This window comes from Notechis scutatus, chromosome 2 (genome assembly GCF_049901735.1).
Source record: "Notechis scutatus isolate UNSWTSFEM ecotype Mainland chromosome 2, rNotScu1.2, whole genome shotgun sequence".
In the NCBI taxonomy this organism is placed as follows: Eukaryota; Metazoa; Chordata; class Lepidosauria; order Squamata; family Elapidae; genus Notechis; species Notechis scutatus.
Genome location: NC_142010.1, coordinates 133,504,842 through 133,532,608, shown reverse-complemented (window position 1 = coordinate 133,532,608; position 27,767 = coordinate 133,504,842). Strand labels below are relative to the sequence as shown.

General features: G+C 44.0%; 1 protein-coding gene across 2 annotated transcripts in view; it reads left to right on the top strand.

The window, feature by feature from the left end:
- ASIC1 (acid sensing ion channel subunit 1) overlaps positions 1–27,767 on the top strand; it is a 226,899-nt gene that overhangs the window by 109,178 nt on the left and 89,954 nt on the right. The gene's annotated exons all lie outside the window — the stretch shown is intronic.

Genomic DNA, 27,767 nt, shown 5'->3' with positions numbered 1-27,767 from the left:
TTGCACATTTAATGATGCGCCACACTCAGTTATGTCTCCCTAATGAATAGACCACTTTGCCAGAAAAAGCCCGCTTACATATGTGCTGCATTCATACCTTCATCAAACCTGTAGGGTTGCAAATATATATATTAAGAGAGTCGAGAGGGGGAGCCATCTAACATGTACTCCAGATTACAGAGAGTACTGCAAGCTCATACCAAGTCATTAGTTGAATCCCTGGCTTGTTGTGCTGCAAAATATCGCATCCTTAGACAGTGTTCCCTATTAAAAAAACAGCTGATCCCAAACTTGGTCATTGTATTGTGCCTCACAGATCAAAATGTTGTGAACTAGATTCCGTATCCTGCTGGAGAGACTATGGGGGGAAAAAGGCTCCCGGATCTAGGTATATTTTAGATGCTTAGATGAGATGAAATAGAAAAGGCAGGAGGTGCACTGAACAAGCTCCACTGAGCTTAGCAAAAAGAAAAAAAAACAAACTGTGAATGTTTCTGCCAATCAAACCACTGACTTGAATCTTGTTTGCAGACAAACCATGAGAGCAATTGCAAAGAGCAGTGGTGAACAGCTATCATAGCCCTTCTGAGGGTCATTCACGGGAAAATGTTTATTTAAAAAAAAAAGAGGAATATTTGGAAGATAAATGTACCAATGTGGAATAATCACACCAGCTCAATCATGATCAGTTCTAAACTTGCTGGAGCTCCCATTCCCAGCCCTGATTCCTCTATGGAAATGATTCTGCCTATGACACAGCCTCTCTACCACATGCATCATCAACAACAAACTTCCCATCTGCCTTGTGCATGAATCCCTCTCTGTCTTCTGAAAGCTCTCTGCGTTACAAACGGTTTCAATTACTGCCGCGTAAATGGATTCATGGCAAGAAGGATAATAATGTGGTTATTGAAACTGTCACATCGAACACATCGTGCAAGAGCAGAATTAAGGCAGCACCCTCCCAAGACTATGCAAACCTGTGCCTCTTTGCAATGGGTTGTTTTAGCTAGACAAGAGTCCCATCAGCAGAAAGGGTACTAAGGGAGGGCGTAGATGAGAGAAAAAGTTAAAACCAAGGGAAAGGGTAATGCAAGGAATTCCTATGACACTGTCGTAGTTGCTGGTTGAACAAAGGCTGCTCGCACATATACGCTACACCAGGGGTCCCCAACCACCGGGCCGCGGACCGGTCCCGGTCCGTGGAGCACTCTGTACCGGGCCGCAAAGAAAATAAAATTTAAAAAAATGGCGGCTTTCTTCGCCTTCGGTGAATGCTGCTGGGATCAGGGATCAAGGACACAAATGAAAGAAGGGGAGGGAGGAAGCAACCAAAGCCTGTCCTGCTCTCCGGCTCAGCGGCTTCGGTTTCCTCCCGCCTCGTTCCTCTCTCAGTCGCTCTCTCGCTCCCCCACCAGCCCAGGAAGAAACTGCTTCAAAGAAGCCGGGGGGTGGCTTTTCCTGTCGCCGCAGCTCCTCCGAGCGCCTGTTCACCCCCACCCGCCCGCCCGCGCGCGCTTCAATCCAGTGCTCCGTTCTGCCTGCCTGCCTGCCTGCCTGCGTTTCTGGTTGTTGGGGAACAGCTTCGGCTGAAAATAATAACTATTCGCCTCTTTTTATCAGCCGAAGCTGCTCCCAAACAACCAGAAACGCAGGCAGCAGGCAGGCAGAACGGAGCACTGGATTGAACTGCCGGGCGGGTGGGGTGGGGGTGAATGGGCGCTTCGGAGGAGGTGCGGCGACAGGAAAAGCCACACACACACCCCGGCTTCTTTGAAGCAGTTTCTTCCTGGGCTGGATGTTAGAGGTCCATCGTAGCTCTGAATGATCCCTAAACAAGGACTACAGGAGCTTCCTAGGGAAAACACACTGACTAAATGCTCCTCATTCAATTCCTGTTTTCACCAAACAGAGATAAGAGAAACATCTGCATGAAATTTTGTAGCTACACAGCTGGGCAAGACCTAGAACTAGAGAGACTGCAGTCAGGTGTCTTTAATGCTAGTTGTAGGGTAAACATAAAGTTTTGGGAATGGAAAATAGAATCTCCCCCGCCGGTCCTTGAAAAAGTGTTTCTGCTTGAAACTGGTCCCTGGTACAAAAAGGTTGGGGACCACTGCGCTACACTGAACTAAATATCACATTGCGTTGTAATTTTGCTTCACAGATTGCAACCAGTTGCTGTGCCCAGTCTACCTTCCCCTTAAGAAAATCCATTTATTCCTGATCCTGATCATGTATGCTTTCTGACACACAAGTCGATTTGCGTGTATTTGATTTAGGCGAGAAGAATATTCAATAAATAGACTTCTTTCTGATTTTTTTTTAAAGAACAGCATTCTATTCTAAAGTTCTTACTTTGCATACTTGCATGATGTCTGATTCAAACCACAAGTTGGTTTGGGGTTTTGGTTTTGGTTTGTTTGTTTGTTTAAGTGACTTTCAACCACAGGTGATTTATCTCTTTATCTTGGCCGGTTCTTTTCATGAATCTTCTTTCTCTCCCTGAATTATTTTCCACTTGCTTTTTGCTATGGTTCAAATAGTGTTGGATTTTCCCAGGACACCCAAAGAATAAGCAAACGTGGCCTATTTTTTTAAACTTAACTTGGGGCTCTTTACAAAAGCCTGCTTCCAGTCCTTTGCTTGCACATCCACTCTGCTGTCCAAGATCGGTGCCTCTTTCTCCTCTCCCTCCCTCCCCCCTCCGCCTCTCCAGCCTGATTGGATGGAGGTTCTGCCTTGCTAAGCTGCAATAGCTGCCTCTGCCTTCCTGAAGATCCTTCCATCACTCTTCCTCCTTTAGTGCACGGGTTATTGTGGCCACTCATCTCACAGCGACTCTCATCTGAGTCCATCATCTGCACCTCTGAGTCCATCATCTGTCTCGTTTGGTTCTGCAACCCAACAGGACAGACAGACTTCAGAAAATAATTAGGACCGCAGAAAAACAATTACTACCCACCTGCCTTCAATCGAGGACCTGTATACTGCATGAGTCAAAAAGACGTAAACTGTTTCAACTCCTTCCCTCAAAACGATGCTATAGAGCGCTGCACACCAGAACAACTAGACACAGAACAACTTTCCCCCGAAAGCCATCACTCTGCTAAACAAATAATTCCCTCAACACTGTTTACAAAGTCTGCATTACTATTAATCCTCCCATTCTTTCTTTCACCCATCCCCTCCCACTTGTGACTGTATGACTGTAACCTTGTCGCTTGTATCCTTACGATTTATATTGACTGTTTCCTAGTATGATTTGATTGCTTATTGTACCCTATGACTATCATTAAGTGTTGTACCTGATGATTCTTGACTCGTGATGAATGTATCTTTTCTTTTATGTACGCTGGAGTATTTGCACCAAGACAAATTCTTGTGTCTAATCACTTTAAAGAATTCTATTCTATTCTATTCTATTCTATTCTATTCTATTCTATTCTATTCCCTATCCTATCCTCTATATTCTGTTCTATATTCTCTCCTCTTCCTCTTCTGTTCTATTCTATTCTATTCTATTCTACATTCTATTCCCTATCCTATCCTCTATATTCTATTCTGTTCTATTCAATCTATTCTATTCCCTATCCTATCCTCTATATTCTATTCTATTCTATTCTATTCTATTCTATTCTATTCTTATTCTATTCTATTCATTCTATTCTAAAAATTCTATTCTGTTCTATTCTGTTCTATTCTATTCCCTATCCTATCCTCTATATTCTATTCTGTTCTGTTCTATATTTTTCCTCTTCCTCTTCCTATTCTGTTCTATTCTATTCTGTTCTGTTCTGTTCTGTTCTATTCTGTCTTGTCCTGTCCTGTCCTGTCCTATTCTATTCTATTCTATTCTATTCTATTCTATTCTATTCTATTCTATTCTATTCCCTATCCTATCCTCTATATTCTATTCTATTCTATTCTATTCTATTCTATTCTATTCTATTCTATCTGGATCTAGTCCCTTAAAGGACAGATCCTATACTTGTTTACATAAAAGTAGTCTTTCTTAAAGAGACCTGAATCTGTGCTGTCCGAGAGAAGTAGGAACAGCAGATCCCGGGAGCATAGAAACACAGCTTGTTTCTCTGAATGGGAGAACTTTCATCCTTACACGAGTTGTCCAGCATGCGTTCTTTTCCATTCTCAAGTCCAGATTTGCAACGTTCAAAGTACCCATGCTTTGTTTATGCTGGTTTCTGGCCCAAATCCCTCCCTACCCTTGTTTTCTGTGGTAATCCTTGCCTATAAAAGACGAGGCTGCCCAGACAGCTGTAACAAACTGGTGACATTCAGCAGATTTGACAAGGCTTCTTTGGGAGAAGACACGATGTCTCCTTCTCCTTGCCTGCCTTTTTACGTAGTCCATCAATAATAGGGAGTCTTTTTCTTTGAAGACTCTGAACAGTTTTTGGCCACTTCATGCTGGCATCAAAATTCTGCCCTATGCAATCGGGAAGGAGGGCTTAATTACATCTTCATTAAAATCACTTACATTCATTCTGTGATATATTATGTCAGCATTCCACCTGTCATCTTTAGGATACTGTAAAGAGTCTTCCACACTATTTTCCCAGTAATTCTGTGAGTGAATTTTGCAGATGAATGCAGTGTAGGGGAACTCATATCTCTTAGCCCCAAGACACGTGGGATTCACTCAACAGTGCCATTGGTGTATAGACTACAGCCCCACAATATTCCAGATAGGTAGGAATTTTTAAATGGAGGCACGCTTTCATTGCCTTGGTAATTGAATGTCACCTTCTTCAAAATGCTCTCAAAGGACAGGAGGAGGTTTCTTAATAACCACACTAGGTAACAGCCAATCACTGTTTCCAAAAAAAAGTAGCACCAGAGAATATTAAGTTCCAGAATAGGATGGATAAGAATAAGCTAGGATAAGAATTAAGTCCATCTTGCCCTAAGAACATCCATATTCTCACCTTATATTGAATTCCCACACATTTAGAGCCACTTTGTCCAGAAGAGCAGACTGAGCAACCTAAGGCTCCAGACTCTGATATTTCATTTTTGGAGTAAATTCCTGCAAAACTGAAAAGGTATTAAAGGCATGTAAAAAGTGATTGGTGATGAGAGTCCTAACAACATGCAACCACACAAGAAGGTCCTAGGCACTGCGTGTTAATTCCTAGTTTAAAAATAACAATTTGGTTTTGATAACAACCAGGGGTGGGATTCAAATTTTTAACAACCGGTTCTGTGGGCGTGGCTTAGGTAGTGGGCGTGGCTTGGTGGTCATGTTATTGGCTGGGTGTGGCCAACTCAATATCACTCACATTGAGGCACGCATCTCCTCACCTGGCCTCTCATGACTGTGGGGATGCTGCAACAGTTGTAAGTGTGAAAAATGGTTATAAGTCACTTTTTCAGTGCCACTGTAACTTTGAATGGTCACTCCACACAAGCAAAGGAGGGGAAAAAAAACTCTAGAGAAGTTCCTGAGAAGTCTAGTCATGCCAAGAATATAATAAGGGTTAACACAGAGGCCGTTTCTGTAAGCAACACCAGAATGTTTCCTTCCTGCCTTCCTTACAGGATTAGGCCAGTAATTTCTTCTAACAACTGTTCTCTGAACTGCTTAGAATGTTAACAACCGATTCTAGCGAATAGGTGCAAACTGGTAGAATTCCACCCCGATAGCAACCGTACAGAAATCTTATGACTAAAATCTGGTTTTCATTTTGTCACTTTTGAAGTCTTACCTTTCATTCAGTGTCCTCATTTGTTTGTTTGTTTATTTATTTATTTTCCCAAGAATGATAGGCACAAAGCACTAAGCTAAGAATCTAGTTGATTAATTCAGGGCTGAAAATGTTGTGCCAACCTAACCAGTTCAATGTATTATGTAAATGCAGTAAATTATTGCTATAGTAACCCTGAAATAGTTTATCTCTGCCACTGGATTTGCCCCACCCAACCAAGACTGCTAAGAGTTGTTGCCTTCAGCTATTTGCTACACACACATAAGCAAACCAACGCGCACACAAACATACCTTGTCATGCTCCTCACAATAGAAGCAGAGCCAAAATTTAAAAAAACGAACACCAGCCCAATACCCGCCAGTCAATCTGGAGATGCCTAAACCTTTTGGGACACAAATTGGCACTAAATATCCCTGTTTAAAACATTGACTATGCATTAAGAACACACAACAACAACAACAATAAACAAAGATGGCTATTAGGCTTTTCTTCCTTACAGACAGCTCATGCTCCCCCCCAAAAAAATTCAGAAGAACAGCCTCCAGCAAAATTCCTCTTACATTATTTAATCTCAGTCTTGCTTTGGGATTAGTCCACTGGCCCTCACAGATGTACTTTACCAGAAGTATCAATCACATAGCCATCTAATTGCACCTCACAGACATCATGCTAATATTCTTTAAGGACATGTCCTCATGACAAAACCTTTATCTCATCCCCAGCCCAACATAACTCTTGCCGGGGTTGATGGTTTAGCAGCAAGCACTGCAATGATGCAGCAAGGGCTGTTATTTACCTGGTTTATATTCTTCTTAATTTGTGGCAGGTAGCTTGGCCCTTTTCACTTGGGCAACAGGAGAGGGGAGGCACTGGGTATCCCATATGACATGCCAGTCAGGCATTATGTGGATTCCTTCTCTCCATGGTGAGATAAATGCCCCAACTGAGAGGTGGCAGAGCAGTCCTGGCTGAAGGGGGAGAATCAACTTCTCGTCAACAGCCATTCCTTGTAGCTATTTTTTTTCTTCTTTGATCCAGCAAGGGAGATCAAGCAAAGGAAAGATGAGTGAGTGCATGAGTGACAGGTGGAAGGAAGCAGGTGGAAGAACCAGTTGGCGGTGGAGCAAGATAGAGAGAAAGCAGGCACAGGACAAGGGAGAGAGTGAGAGGCAGATAAGCTGGCAGACAACAATGCATTGGAGAGAATGTGAGAAAGAATGAAAAGGGTGAGTGGAGAATAAATGAGAGAACGCAAAAGCAAGTGAGCAAAAAGACTAAGCAAAAGGTAATGAATAAGAAAGTGGGGAGGGAGGGAACTGCCATACTTGCTCAACAGAGTGAATGGGAGTTTCCTAGTAAACCAGGAGAGGCACAAAGGCCCTACCTGCCCCATCCCCCAGGGCTGAGGTTTTGATACTGGCAACTCTGTCAAAACTTCCTCTAACTCCCATCTTAATCCTGCAGTTGGCAATTCCCCTCCCCCCCCCAACTGCAGGAAACCCACCAATCCCTGGCTTTAACTTGACTGGCATTAAAACTGTCAGGACACCATCTGTCATCCATCTCGTAGGTGAGGCAGAATAGAGGTTGGCTGTCAGGATGCTGAAAATGTTCTCGGGCTTTTTCCCCAGCCTGGAACAAAACATGTTAAGTCAGCTGCCTAGGATGCCTCTAAAAGGGGAGTGGCCTACAAGTCATCCCAAATGTGGTTTGTTTGGTGTGTTTTTTTGTTGTTGTTCAAAAGGCAATTGGACTTTCATCGAAAGAAAGCCCAATTGCCTTTTGAAAAAGCACCTTTGGAAAATAGGTCTACAAGCCAGTTGGTGCATTTTGACCTTCCTTTTGAGGGTCTCTAGGAGTTTGGATAGCTTGATCATTAACCCAAGTTTGATATGCTGACCACTGGATCACATTGACTCTCTCTTCAGATCTGGTCTATTATGAGTCCATTAGCACTTAGACCTATATACTGCCTCACAGTGCTTTACAGCCCACTCTAAGTGGTTTACAGAGTCAGCCTATCACCCCCAACAACCTGGGTCCTCCTTTTACCAGCCTCAGAAGGATGGAAATCTGAATCAACCTTGAGCTGGTGAGACTCAAACTGCCAAATTTCTGGCAGGTAGCAGAAGTAGCCTGCAGTACTGCACTCTAACCACTGCGCTACTGTGGCTCATAGTACACATATTCATAGGCATGTTAATACTTGTACTCATAATCTGGTCTATTACTGTTCCAGGGAGAAAAACATAGCTAGGCAGGACTCTATGTACAATTCCCAAGTATCTAGGTTTCACAAATGCCTTCGGTCGAGATCATTAGCTAGATCCAGGTCTGAGATGTCCTGAGGCTACTTACCAGAACCTTCATTGCCTCTAATTTCCTTGCCTATCTGTTATTTTCTGCCACTAGCAGAATTCTCATTGAACTTTGCAGGGGATTCGTTCCTGGGGAGTTTAACAAAAAGCCTGGAGCAGCAAGCAATTTTTAGCCTGGGAAGCTGCAGAAGACAGATAACATGCTATATTTTATGGCAATGCCAGTTTGCCTTCAGTTGGCTCTCATTCCTCATTAAGATCCTCCGCTTTAGCTCTGGCTGTCTTCTACCACATATGGGACTCTCATGACTTACAGTCCTCAGTACATTTTGGGGGGAAATCACAGAGTAACAGTCCCTGTGGCTGAGAATGTGCAGTGTAGATTGCCCATTCTGGGCATGGAAACTTGTGTTTCTCTGTTGGAGGCTTGAATTTCATCTTTGGCTTGGAAGAAAAAAAAATAGTCCTTTTTTGTATTGGAACAAAATTGAAACAGAGTGACATAGGTCAACTTTATGATGACCTGAACCAGAACTTTGTATCAACAATCTCCAGAGGTGATGATGGGCTGTGGTTCCAAACATCTTCAGCCAAAGCTGAGGAGGATGAGAATTGCAGTCCAATCCATCTGCAGGCATCAGATTTAGAGGAGACTCCCGTATGTGCTGTGTGCTTTTTCCCCAGGCTCTGATCTGCTTGCTTTTTACTTTACACTGCAATTGCTTCCAGACTGGTACATGCATATTCTTTCTTTCCTTCCAGCAGGCACCCATTTTGGCACAGAAGAAGTCCAATTTCTGATAAATGCAGACAGAAGGTGTTAGACAAATTTGTTTGTTTCACTTGTGCGTTCTTTTCTGATTGCCAAATTGAGATCATGTTGGTCAGCGAACAGGAGAAGTTGAATGTTATTTATATTCCATTTTATGTAACAAGATTCTGACAGTGTTTGTTTCCCCCCCCCCCTCCCCCAGTTTCACAGATGGGCATCTGCAACTGAGAGATGGAGGCGATGATTGTGACTGAGCTGATTGGTAGCTTGAACCCAGGCCTAGAATAGAACTAGTAGAGAACAGTATAGAAAACTTGGGCACTTGGCCATGGTAGAAGTATGACATTTCAGGTTTTCTGGCACAGTGGGCTGCAGCTGCTTATGCTTCTCTGTGGGCTGGATCTGGCAAGCTTCACTTGGTTCTAATGGATCCTTTTCTGGCCACCTGAATTCATTCTCTCGCCTACCTTCGCTTACAGCCTCACTGAGCCCACCAGCAGTAGATGATGATCCTGACACCCCACGTTACTTATATCACCCGTCCAAAGAGAAATTTCTCCTCTATAACAGATGCAACTGGGCAGCTCTTGGGTCTGTTTGTTTTTTCCCCCTCTACCATTTTGTACGATGTAACGGTAGAAGGGATTTCTCACCTGGCACTGACCTGACTCCCAGCATGTGTGTTTGAAGTAGTGCAGGAGGTCTTCAGACTTCTAAAATTTTCCTGTGGGTAGCCTTTGACTTACAACCATCTGTTCAGTGAGCGCGCTGAAAAATGGGACTTACAATTGATCCTGACACTTACAATTCCTGCGGCATCCCCGCAGGCACACAATCAAAATTCGGGCACTTGGCAACCGTCATATATTTATGATAGTTGAAGCATTCTGGGGTTGTTGGTGACTTTCCCAGCCGGCTTCCAGCAAGCAAAGTCAATGGAGGAAGCTGGATTCACTTAATGACCACATGATTCACTTAACAGTTACAGTGAGTTGCTTAATAACTGTGTCAAAAAAGGTTATAAAATCGGGCACAACTCACTTAATGGCCATCTTGCTTAGCAAAAGAGACATTCTGGTCCCAATTATGGCTAGAAGTCAAGGGTTACCTGTACTTTCCCACTTCAGTCCACCCAGATGCAGGGATGTAGACAGATGTATGTAATACCTGGAAATCGCTATATGAATCCCAACAGTAATAATAGAACAGGAAAAATGTTTATTCCTTACATCACAGGCACAGATAGTTGTTAGAAGGAGAAATTATTAGGACGCCAAGCTTTCTCCTTCTTTGGATAAAGTAATAGGAGGAAGATAGCTATGAAGGATCCTTGGTGCTCCCTGAACTCAGTTGTGTTCTTGCAGACTTTTCATTACCCAAACTAGATTAACAGCTTCAGTGCTAGTATTATATTCTCGTGGCTTGCCCTGTCGGTGTCGGTAGGGCAGTCTTAGAGGTTCTTTGGTTGGGCTGTTTACTGTTGGCTTCTTTGGCAGTTCCTTGATTGAGGTATTGTTTACTTCTTGATCATTGGTCTGGTGTTAATCTTGGTGTTAATCTATGCACATCTGGGTGCTGCTGATTGCTGCTGGAGAGGTGTTTTGGTCTGCAACAAAACAACCAAGCTCAGAGAGCACCAAGGACCCCCTCGTTTCAACCCTGAGCCACAAATATCCTCCTTTATTGAAGACAGTCCTCTGTCAAAACAGAATCATCCAGGAGGAGAAATATAACTCAACACATGCAACAGGTTCCCCCTTCCTCTGGAAATATTTTTGTCTAGAAAGCCACTGTGAAAAAAATATTGAACTAGATCAAATGTGATCAGTGGTAGTTGGAAAGGGTCAATTTTTGGGAGTATCTAACGGCCAGAGTGGGTCTGTATGGAAAAGAGATTCAATCATGCCGTACACTTCAAAGCACATGAAGGGATCTTTCTGTTTTTGAATTTTTCACTTGCCTCTGTTGTGATCAAAGTGGGTTCCAGGGAAAGCAGAAAAGGGCATTGTAGGCTATAGACTTTCCACCCAAATAGATGAGCAACTGGAAGCATCATCGTAGGGAAAGCTTGATCTAGAGCAAAGGCAGGGAACTATGGCCCTTTTATGATTTGTGTGTTGTGGTTCACCGGCAGCCTGTGCAGACAGCAACAGAATCAGACAGTGGGGAAGAACGGGGACCAGTCCAGGAGTCTGGAGAGGACTCTGATGAGGGTCCTGCATCAGATGCGGAGATGGGGCCAGGGCCATCTGGGAGTGGGGTGCTGCCTCCGGAATCTGGCAGAAGCGAGGCAGAGGACCTAGGGGAGCCTGTTCCTAGTGCACATGTGCGCAGAACTGCTAAAAGGTGAGAGCAGCTGAAACAAAAGGGTCAACTCTGGAGTAAGGCTGGAGGGCTGATTGCCGCTCCCATAAGGTATAAAGGACAGGCAAAGATGATGAAACCTTTGCAGGAAGCAAAGTTGATTGTTCGGTTCAGACTCATTCTTGAAGCTCTTTGTACTTCGGTTGGTTTTCTTTCTAGTTCATTTGACACTTCTGTTATTGGCAGCACTTTACAGGAAAGAAAGGTGGGTGTTCATCTCAAGGGACTGTTTGAGATTCATTACCAGCTGGGAATGAAAAATAATTCCCAGCGTTGCAATAAAACAAGACTTGTTTTTATAATAAGCGTGTGAGTAATTATGGTCTCGGAAGCCTTGGTCAGAACATTGTGGACTTCCCAGAATTCCTGAGTTAGCCATTCCAGTGGCTCGGGAATTCTGGGAGTTGAAGTCCACCAGTCATAAAAGGGCCATAGCTCCCCAACTCTGCTCTAGAGAATAGTGAAAAGTTATAGAAGTCATAGAATGAGCCTAATATTCTTTTGGGGGGGTTGGGGGAAATGAGCATTCTTTTCACTTCCTTTCTCTCCAGATATTTATTTGCTATCATTCAGGCCCAGAGTTTTGCTTATGCATCTCACCTCCCTTGAAGTGGGTGGCATGATTAGACAGCCCAGAACTTCCAAAACTGCCCCAGGAGACAACGGGATGAAAGGCAGGCCTCAGGGATGTTTCTGAAGGTTTCACGTGAGTGCCAAATGCCTACACCTGGCATTTTGAATGATTTGGGGAGCTCAGTGGAGCATCCTTGGGGGGGTTTCCGCTTGCAAAGAAAGATAGTGATTCTTTGCTGAGAGTCCAGAGGGGGAGGAGAGCAGGAATCCTTGAAGGCCACCCTATCGCGCCCACATTCCCTGCCTCTCCTTGTGTTGCTGTGATGAGGAATCACACGATTTTTCTTTTGTGAGCACTGCAGCACAACTCCCCACCCCACCCCCCACCCCCGAAACATGAAAGAAAGCAGGATGGAAGAGGGTAATGAGTCTTGGAGAGACAAGGGAGCAGGGAAGAATTTGAAAGATGAATGGGGCTTAAATGGAAGCATTTTGAGGGAAGATAAGGCTGCTCTGATATGAAATAATCGAGAACAATAGGCAAGCAGGCGTCCCATAATGAAGTCCACTTAGCGCATTATTCACTTTAATGGGCATTTCATTGAAGTGAGGAAGGATGGATAGAAGACACTGGGCTGATAAAACGGAGGAAGTCAAGCCGTAGCATGAGAGATGGCTTATCGTTCAAGCATGGGGTGAGTTTGTTGTCCCACCAAAGCGTCATTCTTTTGTATCTCCCTGGTCCTTGAAATGAGATCTCAAACTGAGCAGAACAGCCACTAGCTGATACTGTACATTTAGAAGAGGTTATGTTTCCCTAGGCTACATATCAGTTGTTATGCTAAGGCAACTCTCCTCACCTTTATACCCCCCCCCAAAATTCACAAACAGCACCGTACCGATTTGATATTCTGGATCTGTAGTCCAAATAACGGGTACCAGGTTGGGAATAGCTATGCCAGGTACAATAAAAACACCTTGGGCGTGCTGCTGTGTTCTTTTATTTAAAAAAAATTGAAAAATATGCAATTCGTTCAAATTGTCGTATTTTGTATTGCTTTTTTTTTTTTTTTTTAAAGATGCTTGATTTAATTTTGCTAGACATAAAGATGGACATGTTTCTACTAGATGGGGAATTTGATTTAGCCTTTTTTGGCTTCTAAAATATCTGCCTCATAACGGCTAAGGACCAGTTTATCTAAAGTGGCACCTTCTGCATGTAGCTCACTTGGACCTCAAGAACACTCTAAAAATGCGAATGACCAGCTGTCTGCAAGGAATATAAATCCTTCCATTCCCTACCATCCAGTCAGAGCTGAAGAAGCTTCTTTGATGAGAAGCGAAACGTCTTCAAAGAAAAACAAGGAAATCCAGTTGCCTCTTGAGAAAAGCACCTTTGGGACTATCTTGTGCATGGATTTGTACAAGATGTTTACCCATATTAACATACGGAAATCATCCCAGTTTTATGGGTTCCTTTGACACATGAAACCACTAACCTCTATTAGTTAAGTTTGGACAGCACGTAATACCAAAATATTGATAACTATTCTGTGACATAAAGTGTCATGTGTGAAAGCAACCTTTCTTTGCAGGGAGAGAGAGAGAGAAAATGTCACTTAAATCTTTGAAGAGGGGTTCCAGTCATACATGGGCCACCAGAGAGGCTGAATATAAGCCTTTGAGGGAGAAGACTTTTGAAGAGCTACAAATACTGAAGTACAAAGGGTGGAAGTTGTATCAGGAAATAAAGGGATAAGACAGCTGTGGGGAGCTTTCAAAGTAAGAACTGTGTACAGTAAAATTTGCCCAAATATTCTTCTTTCTCTTCTTTCCTCCCTGCCTGCCTGCCTGCAATTTATAAGGCCACTTATACCGTGTTTCTCCAACAATACGGCCTCCACCAATAGGAAGCCCCACCATGTTTTATTGGCATAAAATCAAATTAAGCCCCTCCCCCCAAATTAAGCCCCATATTAAACATGCGAAATGGGGGGGAAGCGGGGGGGGCTTGCCGTTAGGAAGTACTTTTGTTGCATGCCCGGATATGGTGCTACCTGCGTTGGTGGGGCACTTCATATCGGGAGATCTCCCACCGTTGCTTCTCCCTTCTCCCTTGCTTTCCCTTCTCCCTTGCTGCCGCGGCGTTTGGCGCAGCCACGTGCGGCCAGTCAGGGCTCCTCCCTGCAACCGGAGCCCTGAGGAGACACTTGGCTTCAGGCGCTCCCGTCTTCCCTTTGCTTTGAAGGTAAAGCGAATTATTTTACAAAGCCTCCCCTGCCCGAGAGGGCAGCCCAACCCCACGTGGGAAGGCTAATTTCCGGGGCCTCTTCCGTTCCTCCCGACCTCCCTACACTGCGCGCCTCTGACGCGCCGGTCCCTCAGCCCAGCGAGCTCTTCCACCTCAAAGAAAGGCCAGGCGGGCGGCTGCAGGGCAGCAGCAGCGGGTCTGAGCCGCTCGCAGCGGAAACAGCCACCACCCTTAGCCCGGCGCGGGGAGAGCAGCGAGGTTAGCGCCCGCCAGCCCGTCCTTCCTGCCTTTGGAGGCACCTGCACCGAGCGCCTCCGCGGCTCGGTTTCCCCTACTGGCGGGTCCTCCTTTCGTGCGGAGGGCTACGGGGGAATGCACTCGCCCGAGAGGATCTCTCCCTCTCTCTCCCCGCAAGGTCAACGTCTGCGCTGCAGAGGAGAGGGCTGCAGCCGGTTCCTCCTGCTTGCTGAGAAGTGAGGAAGCCACGGCTCGCCCGGGTGAGATTTGGGAACGAGGGGCAGGAAGAGGCACACACACACCCGCATCTCGCTTTCCCAGCTCTGCCCAGCATTTACGGCTCTGGCGCGGCCCTGGCAGGATGAGCGGAGGGTCCGGCGGGGAGGCGCTCGCTGCCCGCCACGGCTGCACCAGAGCCGTAAATGCTGGGCAGAGCTGGGAAAGCGAGCCGCGGTGTGTGTGTGCCTCGTCCTGCCCCTCGTTCCCAAATCTCACCGGGCGAGCCGCGGCTTCCTCACTTCTCAGCAAGCAGGAGGAACCGGCTGCAGCCCTCTCCTCCGCAGCGCAGACGTTGACCTTGCGGGGAGAGAGAGGAGAGATCCTCTCGGGCGAGTGCATTCCCCCGCAGCCCTCCGCACGAAAGGAGGACCCGCCAGTAGGGGAAACCGAGCCGCGGAGGCGCTCGGTGCAGGTGCCTCCAAAGGCAGGAAGGACGGGCTGGCGGGCGCTAACCTCGCTCGCTTCTCTCCCGCCGGGCTAAGGGTGGTGGCTGTTTCCGCTGCGGCGGCTCAGACCCGCCGCTGCTGCTCCTGCAGCCGCCCGCCTGGCCTTTCTTTGAGGTGGAAGAGCTCGCTGGGCTGAAGGGACCGGCGCGTCAGAGGCGCGCAGTGTAGGGAGGTCGGGAGGAACGGAAGAGGCCCCGGAAATTAGCCTCCCCACGTGGGTGGGCTGCCCTCTCGGGCAGGGGAGGCTTTGTAAAATAATTCGCTTTACCTTCGAAAGCAAAGGGAAGACGGGAGCGCCTGAAGCCAAGTGTCTCCTCAGGGCTCCGGTTGCAGGGAGGAGCCCTGACTGGCCGCACGTGGCTGCGCCAAACGCCGCGGCAGCAAGGGAGAAGGGAAAGCAACGGTGGCCCGAACCCGAAGGTCTCCCGAATATCCAAGCTGTCGCCACCCACCCACCCACCCGAGGATGCAAGGGGGAAATTAAGTCACCCCCGAAAAGACGTCCTAGCCATTTTTTCGGGGGTCAAAAAAAAATAAGGCCCGGCCTTATTATGTGAGAAACACGGTACTACTCCTATAACTTTGGACAGCTAACAAGAAATAAGAACAAGAAAACGACTTGATTAATTAAATTAAATTAAATGTAAACTCAATTAAAGACCAAGGCAACCCGCAAACTGCAACACCAAACAGTCTGGGGAGTTCAATTCCACTCCAGGTTTAGAATGGGAAATCTCCCAACCGGGGAGGCCTCCAAACCTACAGCCACTAAGTCTTGCTTGGGTTGAGCTGGAACCTCTTCTTCCAGACCCCCCTCAGTCTCCAGACACTGAGGTGTGGGGCAGGAAATGACAGTATCTCTTTGTTGTCCTTGGCAGAAATAAATAGTTGTTATCACTGGAGTATTGATGATACCTCACCCCATGTGGGTGGATTATCTCGTCCAACAGCTTCTTGTAGATGAGTGAGGAGAGGGTAGAGCCCCGAGGTATCCTGCAAATCAGGGTTCACAAGCTTAGTATCTCCCTGAAACCAGCCCTTAAGAAAGGAGAACCATCATACTATCATGCCTCCTAATTCTCTCAGACAGTCCAGAAGGATAATACGATCAATAGTATCGGAATATGCTGAGATCAAGGAGGGCCAAGATAGATGCACTACATCTATCCCAATTCCACCATAGGTTGTCAACAAGCTGTCTCAGCTATAACCATGTCTAAAACCCAACTGGAAAAAATCCAGATAATTTTCTCGCCTCATAGTTCTCTGGAACTACAAGCCAATTCTCTCTCCTACAAAGGGAAGGCTGGAGGCAGAAATATCCTATTCCCACCAAAAAAAGAATTAACCACCACAAATTAATTAAATCCAGGAACCAGAAATCCTTGGATCACTGTTCACATCAGCTTTCCCCCATCCAATACTGTCAGATACGTTAGATTGCAACTCCAACCATCTCTGCCAGTTGAGTATAACAAGGTAATCAGATCAAATGATGAAAGCCAGGAGTAAGAAGCTTAATCAGGATGCAAAAGAGCACTGATGCCTTTAAAAAGTATTCACAGTGATTCTCATATAGAGAATACATCATCTCGAGCCATTAGGAAAGATTATGAGCTGGTCTGAAAATTCTCAAGCCCCATTTCCCTTTTTCCATGCAGTGATTTCCTGCACACACTCCTTTTTATTAGATGTTTGATACACTTGCTCTGCCTCTGAAAATAGGGACAATATATAAATAATATGATGTATATAGTATGGTGGAGAACGTCAAGGCAGGACTTGGAGATAGAAATTTAAAGGCAATAGAAATTTAAAATCCTATTCATTAAAGTGGGCCCCTGATTCCAACTTAGCAACCTGGCCCCATTTGAAGTCTGTCTGTCTATTTCTTGTAAGATGGCTGGCTGAACGATTCAATCTTCTTTCCCAACCTGGTGTAGAAGAATGAGATAGCTAAAGTCCAACACATCAGGAGGGTGGTCAATTGGGAAAAGATTGATCCAAAATATTAGTGCAGATATTTGTATAAAGAACCTTGTTGGGTCTGACCAAACTGAATTCCAGATCCCGTGTTTTTGTCTTTCCCTCTTTTTTTAAAGAGATCTTAAACTTGGGATGATTGCTGCTTCCTTATGAAAGAGGTTCCCAATGAATTACTGTTGGAAGTAATTTTTGCGTGTTTGTCAAGTGATTTAGTCAGCTTCCCTGGAACACATAATGGTTAATAAGTGCTCCGACAGGGGGAAAAACCCTGCTCTGATGTTTGGGATCCGAAAAGGTTGCTCATTTTGCTTGCTTCTGGCAAGTTTTGTTCCGTGTAGCATAAAACCAATGCAATTACACACTTAAGCCAACAGTCCCCCATCAGATGCTCACTAGACATATGGAGCTACCATGTCAATCATCTCCAATCATACTGACTAAGGATGCTGGAAGTTGTAGATCAACACACATGGAGGGGTCTGGGAGGCGTGGGGTTGACAGCGCATAGGAACAGGGGATTGACTTCACGGCTTAGCACACCAAGCATTAAATATTTCTGCTGCAATGTCTAGTCAGATCTCTGTGTACTTTCAGTCCCGGCCCTGTGTTCTCTTCGTTCAGAATACAAAAGCATGGAATTTATGATGCTGCTGGCTGTCAAAATGATTTTTTTCTTCCATATTTTCCTTCAAAATATGTGCTTTATCCTACCTTCCGGATTCCTCTCTTTATTACTATGATCCCTTGTCTTTTTCCTCAACCAATACCTCTTGTTTGCCACCAAATTTTTCAATCTCAGTTCCATTCCTTAGAGGCCTTCCCTCTCTCTCTCTCCCCCTCCCCCGCACCCAAAGGATCCCTCTTTGGCCTGGCTAGAAAGAAGACAACAAATAGAGTGGATTCACCCTTTTTTTTTTTTTAAATAAAAAAAAATCATCTCTCGGTTTACATTAGAATGAAAAAGAGCTAATCCTACAGCGGGCAGCTAATCTAGGGGATAAAAGGCTGGTTTACATTAGGCAGAGGGTACAGCAGGAACTGCTGAAGAAGAAACCACCATATGACAGCATCTGATAAAGGGGTGCCGGAGGATTAGTGCTTAAGCTGTGGGAAGAGACAGGAGTTATGGGGTCAACATTTGCTCCTGGAAGAGAAAATGCAAAGAGGAGGAGGAGGAGGGGGAGGAAGATGGGTGATGATAAAGTTAGACTGTTCAGGTAACCTTGCGGTCTCAAAGCCTTGTGGTCTTGCTATCTGTTACCCAATTGATCTGATGGACTGGAACTACCATTCCTATACAGCAGGGGTGTCAAACTGTATTCCTTTGAGGGCCAGATCAGCATTGCAGTTCTCCGCAGGCCGGCCAGGGGAGGGGTGGGCACAGAATTGATACTCTTGCATCACCCTGCCGGCCAAAACGGGACGTGGGGGCGTGCGTGCAGCCCCCCAGCATCCCATTTTGGTTGCCAGAGGCACCTCAGGCCTGCTATTTTGAGGCCGGCCTCATGGGCCGGATTTAAGCATCCCATAGGCCAGATCCAGCCCGTGGGCCTTGAGTTTGACACTCCTGCTATACAGCATAGCCAGCTTAGAAAAGGATTTGGGAGTTGGTCCAACACATATGGACAACACTAGTTGGGAATGACAGTTCTGACCTCTGCATTTGATCGGTTCTTGCACTGGGAAAATCTTTCCTCAGGGTGTCTGGCTGTGTAAGTTCAGCACGACTGGAAGGCACCATACTGCATTCTGCTTTCTGGATAGCCTTTCGGAGGCTTCCTGACAATCACAGCATCTGACTCTTCTGGCAACCCTATTTCTGGCCCACTCCCATGCCTTTATTATCCTTTCTAACTTTCATAAGGGCTGGGTGTGCACATAAAAAATATAATTAACAATGCATTAACACATTAAATATTAATTAATAATTAATGTTAATGTAATGTTGATTAAACTATTCATTAAATATTAAACATTAATTTAAATCAAAGTCACCCATTCGGTTTTTATGCCTAAAATGGGACTAGAATTCCCAAACTCCTAGTTCCTTCCCCATACAGTAACGTACCCTGCCCAGATAAACCATGTAAGGTAGTCCTTACAAACAGAATCGAACCCAAAATTTCCATTGCTAAGCAAGATGGTTGTTAAGTGAGTCACGCCTCATTTTATGACCTTACCACAACTGTTAAGTGAATCACTGCAGTTGTTAAATGAATCATGCGGGCATTAAGCAAATCTGGCTTTCTCCTATTGACTTTGCTTGTTGGAAGCCAATTGGGAAGGTTACAAATGGTGACCCCATGATCCCCGGGACAGTGCAATCATCATAACTACACGCCAGTTGCATAGCGCCCAAATTTTGATCATGTGACCGTGGGGATGCTACAACTTCTGTAAGAGTGAAAAACAGCCATAAGTCACTTTTTGTAATGCTGTTGTTAACTTCGAAGAGTCACTAAACAAATGGTTGTAGCTCAAGGAATACCTCTAATTATGGCTTTACTCAGTGGCCAGTTTTCTCACAACATGTATTACTACAAATCCCTAACCTCATTTTAGCCTAATCCGGCATGGTTTTAGAAACCTTTCAAGAGTTGAGGAGGAAGCAGGAGCTTCTATTTTCATCTGACCATTGGTGTCTGTCTGTGGATGCTAATACCGGTAGTTACATTTGTATACATCAAGGGTCTTCAAACTTGACAGCTTTAAGACTTGTGGACTTCAACTCCCAGAATTCCTGAGCTAACATGATTGGAGGAGGAATTCTGGGAGCTGAAGTCCACAAGTCTTAAAGCTGTCAAGTTTGGGAACCCCTGATAGATCAGAGATGTTATTCAGCAGGTTCTGACCAGTTCTGGAGAACCGGTAGCGGAAATTTTGAGTAGTTTGGAGAACCAGCAAATACCAGCTTTGACTGGAGATTTTATAGTATCCTTCCCCTGCCACGCCCAACAAGCCACACCCACAGAACCAATAGTAAAAAAAAAAAAATTTGAATCCCACCACTGGTATAGATGCATATTTAATGATTACAACTTCTTTTATGAGTTCTGTCCAAGGCTGCATGACATTTTCCCCCCTTCCTAGCATCTTCCTCACAAGTGCAGAATCTGCATTTTTTTCAGATCAATCAAGTGTTCATCCATCGGTTGTGACAGGAATTAACCAACTTTCTTGTCATCCGAGCCTGACACCATGGGCTGAGAGAAAGGGACTGGCCCAAAGTCACCCATTTGGCTTTTATGCCTAAACTGGGACTAGAATTCCCAAACTCCTAGTTCCTAGCCTGGTACCTTAATTACTATCTCAATGAGCTCTCACATTTCAGATATAAACACTGCAGTTAGCTGGATGTGAGACACTTAACAATTCAATTTCGAGGGAGGCCTTTTCACAAGACATTTGAAAATATCTCCATTCATCTATGGTTGCTCCTCTGCATAGAGTGGTTTAGAGATGGCCCTCTTTGGGAATAAATTGAGTTAGCCATCTCAGCTATCTTTTCCCATGGCAGAGGCTAGGTTTACACTCTCTGTAAGCCATGTTTAACCAGTTCTGGTTTTTATCTCCTAATGGGTTAAGGAATACCTCTAATTATGGCTTTACTCAGTGGCCAGTTTTCTCACAACATGTATTACTACAAATCCCTAACCTCATTTTAGCCTAATCCGGCATGGTTTTAGAAACCTTTCAAGAGTTGAGGAAGAAGCAGGAGCTTCTATTTTCGTCTGACCATTGGTGTCTGTGTGTGTGGATGCTAATACCGGTAGTTACATTTGTATAGATCAAGGGTCTTCAAACTTGACAGCTTTAAGACTTGTGGACTTCAACTCCCAGAATTCCTGAGCTAACATGATTGGAGGAGGAATTCTGGGAGTTGAAGTCCACAAGTCTTAAAGCTGTCAAGTTTGGGAACCCCTGGATAGATCAGAGGACATCTGAGCATAAACCATGGTTTACAAATAAGAGTGGATGTCCCATAGGTGCTTTTTTTGAGAAGCAACTGGACTTTCTGGTTTTTCTTTGAAGACGTTTCATTTCTCATCCATTTAGCTGAAGAAGCTCCTTGGGTGAGAAGCAAAACGTCTTCAAAGAAAAATCAGAAAGTCCAGTTGTCTTTCGAAAAAAGCACCTTTGGGACAACCATGACCTAGATGACTGAGAATCTCCATAGACATTTAGAGTGGATGTGTTCACCCAATCTGAGAAACCAAAAGCAAACTTCACAATCACAGCTTAATGCAGATGTGTAAACAGAAACTAGAGTGGGGGGGGAGGGTTTAAAATGAATGGGAAGAATATAAACACACAGGAACAGTTCCTATATCTTTTTGTGATATTTTTGGCTGCAGAGTTGTAATGCATTCATTTATTTAGAACACTTACATAGCCATACACGGGCGCATGCACACACACATACACACACACACCTTAAGTACCTAACTCTGGATGGGTATTAAATCCCACAATCCCAAAAATAACACCCTCCCAGGTGATTGTGCTTCCTTTAAGTCAGTTACTGGGAACATGAAAGATCCATTTGGTTTTCCCACTAATACAGTATTTCTTAAGGCGGCAACCTTGTTTATGAGTTCCCACCTACCCAGAAGAATTCCATTTCTTCTTGCCTTTAGTCAAACTATCTGCTAAAGGTTGCCAGTCAAATTAAATGGTGTGGTTACATGGATCGCTCTTTATGTTAATTGGAAGTTGGACCTGCATATTAAAAGTGCTTCTTGGTGGCTGAGGGGGAAAAAAGAAAATAACTTCCTTTATGCTTGTTGCTTTTCACAGCAATTAGAAAGAGGGGAACGAGTGGTACCAAACAGCCTTCTGAAAAATGGAGGGTTAAGGAAGGTCAAGGGAGACAAGGCCAGAGGCCAGGCAAAAATCCCAGACTGCCTTGGTTTGTGACTTCCTTTGCTTTTGGATTTATTAGTAGTATTGAGAGAAAAGATGGCTTTTATCTTAGTGTTTTTTTTCCAGAATATGTATATACAGGTAGTCCTCAACTTACAACCCCAATTGAGCCCAAAATGTCTCTCGTTAAGTGAGTTTTGTCCCATTTTACGACTTTTCTTGCCAAAGTTATTAAGTGAATCACTGCAGTTATTAAGTTAGAAAATGGTTGTTGAGTGAATCTGGCTTCCCCATTGACTTGGCTCGTCGGAAGGTCGCAAAATGGGGATCACATGACCCCGGATTAAACCCAAATCCTGTTGGTCTCCAAAATAAAGGTAGTCCTCAAGTTATGACCACAATTGAGCCCAAAATATATGTTGCTAAGTGAAACATCTGTTAAGTGAGTTTGCCCCAGTTTACAACTTCTCTTCCCGCAGTTGTTAAGTAAATCATTACATTTGTTAAGTTAGTAACATGGTTGTTAAGTGAGTCTGGCTTCCCCATTGATTTTTTTTTGCTTATCAGAAGGTCACAAAAGAGGATCATATGACCCGGGGTCACTGCAGCCGTCATAAATATGAGTCCATTACCAAGCATTCAAATTTTGATCATGTGATCATGGGGATGATGCTGCAACAGTTGTAATAATGAAAAACTGTCATTTTTTTCAATGCCGGCATAACTTTGAATGGTCGCTAAATGAAGACTACCTGTATTCACTCACTTTTTGCAGAGAATCCAGAAGATTCTATTTTAGGTTATTGCTTTCTGTGTGTGCCTTTTATATTCTCTCAAATTGAGTGTGCGGGTTTTTAAATGATGATGGTGATGCAGTAGAACCTTGTGAGTTATACCGGCAATGTTCTATTGATTTTGTAAAAAAAACAAACAAATTACAGTGCTTTTAATTGAAAGCTTCCTGGTCCAGATTCTATTCTTTGCATTGTTTCCTGTTAAGGCAGAAGGATGAAACCTAAGCTTTTTTCCTCTACCTTTTTCCTTTTTAGTAATGAAGAATTACTATATTATAAATTTTGAATCTAGTTATTTGAAGCCAAGCCTCTGTGCTCCTCAGGAAGTAGATACTGACACATCTTACTTTAACATTCATCCATTAAGAGCAGTGAATTACAAGCAATAAAAGAAGAGAACCTTTAAGGAAAAAGCTATCAATTTACATTGTAGATGACCTTTATTAAATAAGATAACTTAGTGATAAGTCTAGTTACCTGAGGCATGGGATAGAATACACAAACCATTGTTCAGTGTCATGATCAAATTATTTAAATTCTGCTTCCAGCAATGAATTACAAGTACTCCTCAAGTTATGACCAGCAATTATTCAAAGTTACAGTAGCACTGAGTAAAGGAACTTACGACTGATCCTCAAAGTTCCAGCTGTTGTAGCCCCCTGTAAATTTGGGCTCTTAGCAATCAGGTGGCGCTTAGAGAGTGGTGGCAGCATGCCACGGTCACATGATTGCCATTGACAAGCAGTGTCAATGGTAAAACTATTGGGAAGGTGACAAGTTGCTTGGATGACTCTGCACTGCTCCAGGCACATGCACCACACTGTGTACTTCCTCCTTTCGGTCACTCACAACCATAAACGCTCATCTTCCCTGTCCTCTCTCCACTCACACACAAATATATATAAGCGCCCTCCTTCCCTGGCCCATCTGCATTTGCTCCCAGGCACACATCCACTATCTGCCTCCTTCTCCATCCTCCCTGCATTCACACACACACACACACATGCACGCACCCACACTCTTTTTCCTTCACCCTTGCTGTGTTTGCACACACCCTGCCTTCTTTTTCCTATATCTCCCGGTCATCTGAGATACACACAAACACATCCGTGCATCCTGTGCCCCCTTTTCTTGCATGTGGCCTGTGCCGGTGGCCACGGCCAGGAGGAACCAGGGTGGCGTAATGGTTAGAATTCAGTATTGCAGGTTAATCCTGCTGATTGCCAGGAGTTCAATCCTGACCAGCTCAAGGTTGACTGAGCCTTCCATCCTTCTGAGGACAGTAAAATGAGGACCCAGATTGTTGGGGACAATAGGCTGACTCTGTAAGCCGCTTAGTGAGGGCTGTAATGAATGCACTGTGAAGTGGTATATAAGTCTAAATGCTATTGCTAGTGCTGTTGCCAGACTTCCCAAATCCATCGTTATCCTCTTGTGGCACCCCACACTCCTTACCTGAAACTCTCTCTGCTTCCTGCTTAATGAACAACCTGTATTTCTTGGGGTTACAGCAACAACTGGGACTGCCTGGGTTGCTGTTGCTAAGAGATGGAAGTCATGTGCTGTTGTGCTTTACAATTGCAGCACTTAACAATGGCAGCCTTGGTCTCAATTGCAATTGTAACTTAAGGACTACCTGAACAGTACATAGAGGGTCATACACAAAAATAACATTGATTATGTCACAATTAAGTAGACATTCAGCACCATATTAACCTTTGAAGAAATCTAGATAACAACCAGATTGGCTATGGCGAGGGAGAATTTTCTGTACTGCGTGGATTGTGTAGCCCTAATTTGGTACGTGTGCTGTTTGCAAATATAGTCAATAAAATTATATCTTTTACCTGCACAGAAAGGAAACAAAGCTCCCCATGGCTCAAAAGAGATGTTCTTGAGATTGCATGAGATTGTTACTTATTGTCACATTTTTTAAAACGTCTTCAGATAAAAAGAGGAAGTATTTGTAAATGTGATGCCTAATCTCCTGGGACTTTTACCTGCACAAACCACAGAGAAATAAATTGGAAGTCTGGAGGAACATAAAAGAATTATTTTATACTGCTGAGCAGGGAAGTTTATTCAACTGAGTCAGTTTATTTGTCTAGTAACCCATTTTAACATGGGACAAGATTAGATGTAGTACATTAGCACTGATTGGCACCAGGGTTTTGTTGTTTTTAATATTTTATGTTTTAAGTGGTTGAGTGTATAGTTTTTAAAATGATTTTATATGTCTTTTAATTTTTTATTGGAAGCTGCCCAGAGTTGTTTGAAAGCTGAGCAGCTATATAAATGTGTAAATCAAATAAATAAAAATGTTTCCGGTTTGGAGATTCTGGAAGCTGCCGTCTGGACAGGTTCAGTATGGTTGAGCTATCACGAGAGCTACATTGGGATTAGGAAGAGTAGAATTTAGAACAGAATTCTTTATAGAATTGAATAGAATTCTTTATTGGCCAAGTATGATTGGACACACAAGGAATTTGTCTCCGGTGCATAAGCTCTCATTGTACATACAAGCAGCAAGTGATAAGTCATAGATCAGGAATCATAAGATACAAACAAATGATAAATAATAAGATACCAATAGGAGAAGATTAGGAAAGATGAGAAGATGAGAAAGGTGAGAAAATGAGAAGGATAATAACAATACAGCCTACTACAGGTAGGCCTCCACTTATAACAGTTCATTTAGTGACCATTCAAAGTTACAACGGCATTGAAAAATGTGACATGACCGTTTTTCACTGTCACAACCTTTACAACATCCATATGATCATGTGATCAAAATTCAGATGTTTGGCAACTGACTCATATTTATGACAATTTCAGTGTCCCAGCAGGGTCATGGGCTCACCTTTTGTGACCTTCTCACCAGCAAAGTCAATGGGGAAGCCAGACTCACTTAACAACCAGGTTACTAACTTCTCAACTGCACTGATTCACCTACCATCTGTGGCAAAGAAGGTTATAAAATGGGGTCAAACTCACTTAACAAATGTCTTAACTTAACTTTTGGGCTCAATTGTGGTCTGTAAGTCAAGGACTTACATGGGTAAATATATGTCTAGGCCTAAAACAGTGCTGTGGGAATTAGGTGTTCAGCAGCATGGGAGAAAAAAGGGATTTTTGTGTCTAGTTGTTCTGGCATACAGCGGTGTCCAGAGGGGAGAAGTTGAAATAGGTTATGTCCAGGACGTGAAGGGTCTGTAGATATTTTCTCAGCTCTCTTTCTGATTTGTGCAGTCTACAGATCCTCAAATGGAAGGCTGACTGGTTGACTGATTGTTTTTCCTAACTATCCGTTGAAGTCATTGACACAGAAATGTAGTTCAAACAGTGTTATGGATTCATTTGGCAGTGTTAGATCACATTTTCTTTCTGTGTTTCACAGTCTCGCCTATGATGTAGGAACAATGATTTCAGATTAATTTGCTGGGAAACACAACAAGCAGAGGTGGTATTCAGCCGGTTATGACTGGTAGCGGAAATTTTGAGTAGTTTGGAGAACTGGCAAATCCCACCTCTGACTGGCCCCACCCCCATCTATTTCCTCCCCCCCCGAGTCCCAGTTGATCGGCTGGGTCTTCTTTTGTTGCCCTGCACAGGAGAACGGAGCTGGAAAGCAGGTTACTGGGGTGGGGAGGGAATGGGGATTTTGCAGTAACCTTCCCCTGCCACACACACCAAGCCATGCACACCAAGCCCCACCACACCCACCAAGCCACGCCCACAAAACCAGTAGTAAAAAATTTTGAATACCATCACGGACAACAAGCCTTTTAGATTCCCATACACAGATATCAAATACAAAGGCATTAGGAATAATAGACAATAGTAGGCTGTTTCCCAACAACAACAAAAGATCCCAGACTAGGTCCTTGTCCTTGAAGATTAATTTCATCAGGATTCCCCATCAGTCACCATCCAAACTATTTACAAAAGATCCTATAGGATCGTAAAAGTATAAGGGGCCTCAAAGGTCATCCGGACCAGCCTCATCATCTCTCCAGAATGTTGGAGGCAGGTTGTAGCTACAGTATCTCTGACAGATGGTTCTCTCGTCTTTGTTTATAAATACCTACACTAAAAGAGCGCCTGCCTCCCACTGAGGCAGCCTGTTCCACGTTTGAACAGCTCTCATCATTAGGAAGTTTAAACAGGTTGTGAATTCCCTCCCCCTGCCGGTTATGAATCAAATGGGCCTTGCCGGCATTGCAAAGGAAATGTTTGGGTTAATACATCACTATTGTTTGTTCAACCATGGTTTTCTGAATAAGCCACTGTTAGCTAGGTTCACATGGTAAGGCTAAACTATATAAATCATAGTTTCATTTATGTACCCAGCTAAGTGATAATACCTAGTTGATCTTGGCTGATCTGAAAGCAGGGACAGTGGTACTAATCCGTTCTCGAAAAGCAGGCCACCAGGAGATTCCAGGATTAGAAAGGGAAAAAACAAAACAATTTTAGACAATGTATGTAAGATATATGTATATTAATTTGTATCATTAATTTGTATATTAATTTGTGGTCATGTATTTGTGCAAGCACCTGGATCAGGGATCCCCAAACTTGGCAACTTTAAGACTTGTGGACTTTAGCTCCCAGAATTCTCCAGCCAGCTGGCTGGAGAATTCTGGGAGTTGAAGTCCACTAGTCTTAAAGTTGCCAAGTTTGGAGACTTCTGACCTGGATGCTTGACCTACCTAGGCCTAGGCCTTGACTACAAAAGTGGGGAAATTTGATAAAGAGTACTTGAGCCAGGTACCTTCTCTGGGGACAGGGAGACAATGCCATCTAGTGGATGCTCCAGGAAAGAAATTTGAAGCAGGAAGTTTGTAAAACTGAAAATTATTCTTATGGTTGCTTTGTGGCCCTTTGGGATGGGTTTTAATATCCAGGGAGTGAGAAAGATGATTGGTGAATGCTTCTGCCCTTCTGCTCCTTCCTGTTTTAATAACAGTTCCTGGCATCATCACAGATGCACATTTTGTTGCTTATTTTTTTCTTTTTCCCTCATCAGGGCTGTCAGTCAGAGCTGGCAGAGAACGCCTTGATTTATTATTCTGCTGGGGCTTTTCCATTTGTTTGATTCCTCTGTTTTGTCATTCCTGCTCCTCTTTTGAAATTCGTCATGCAGGATTTTAT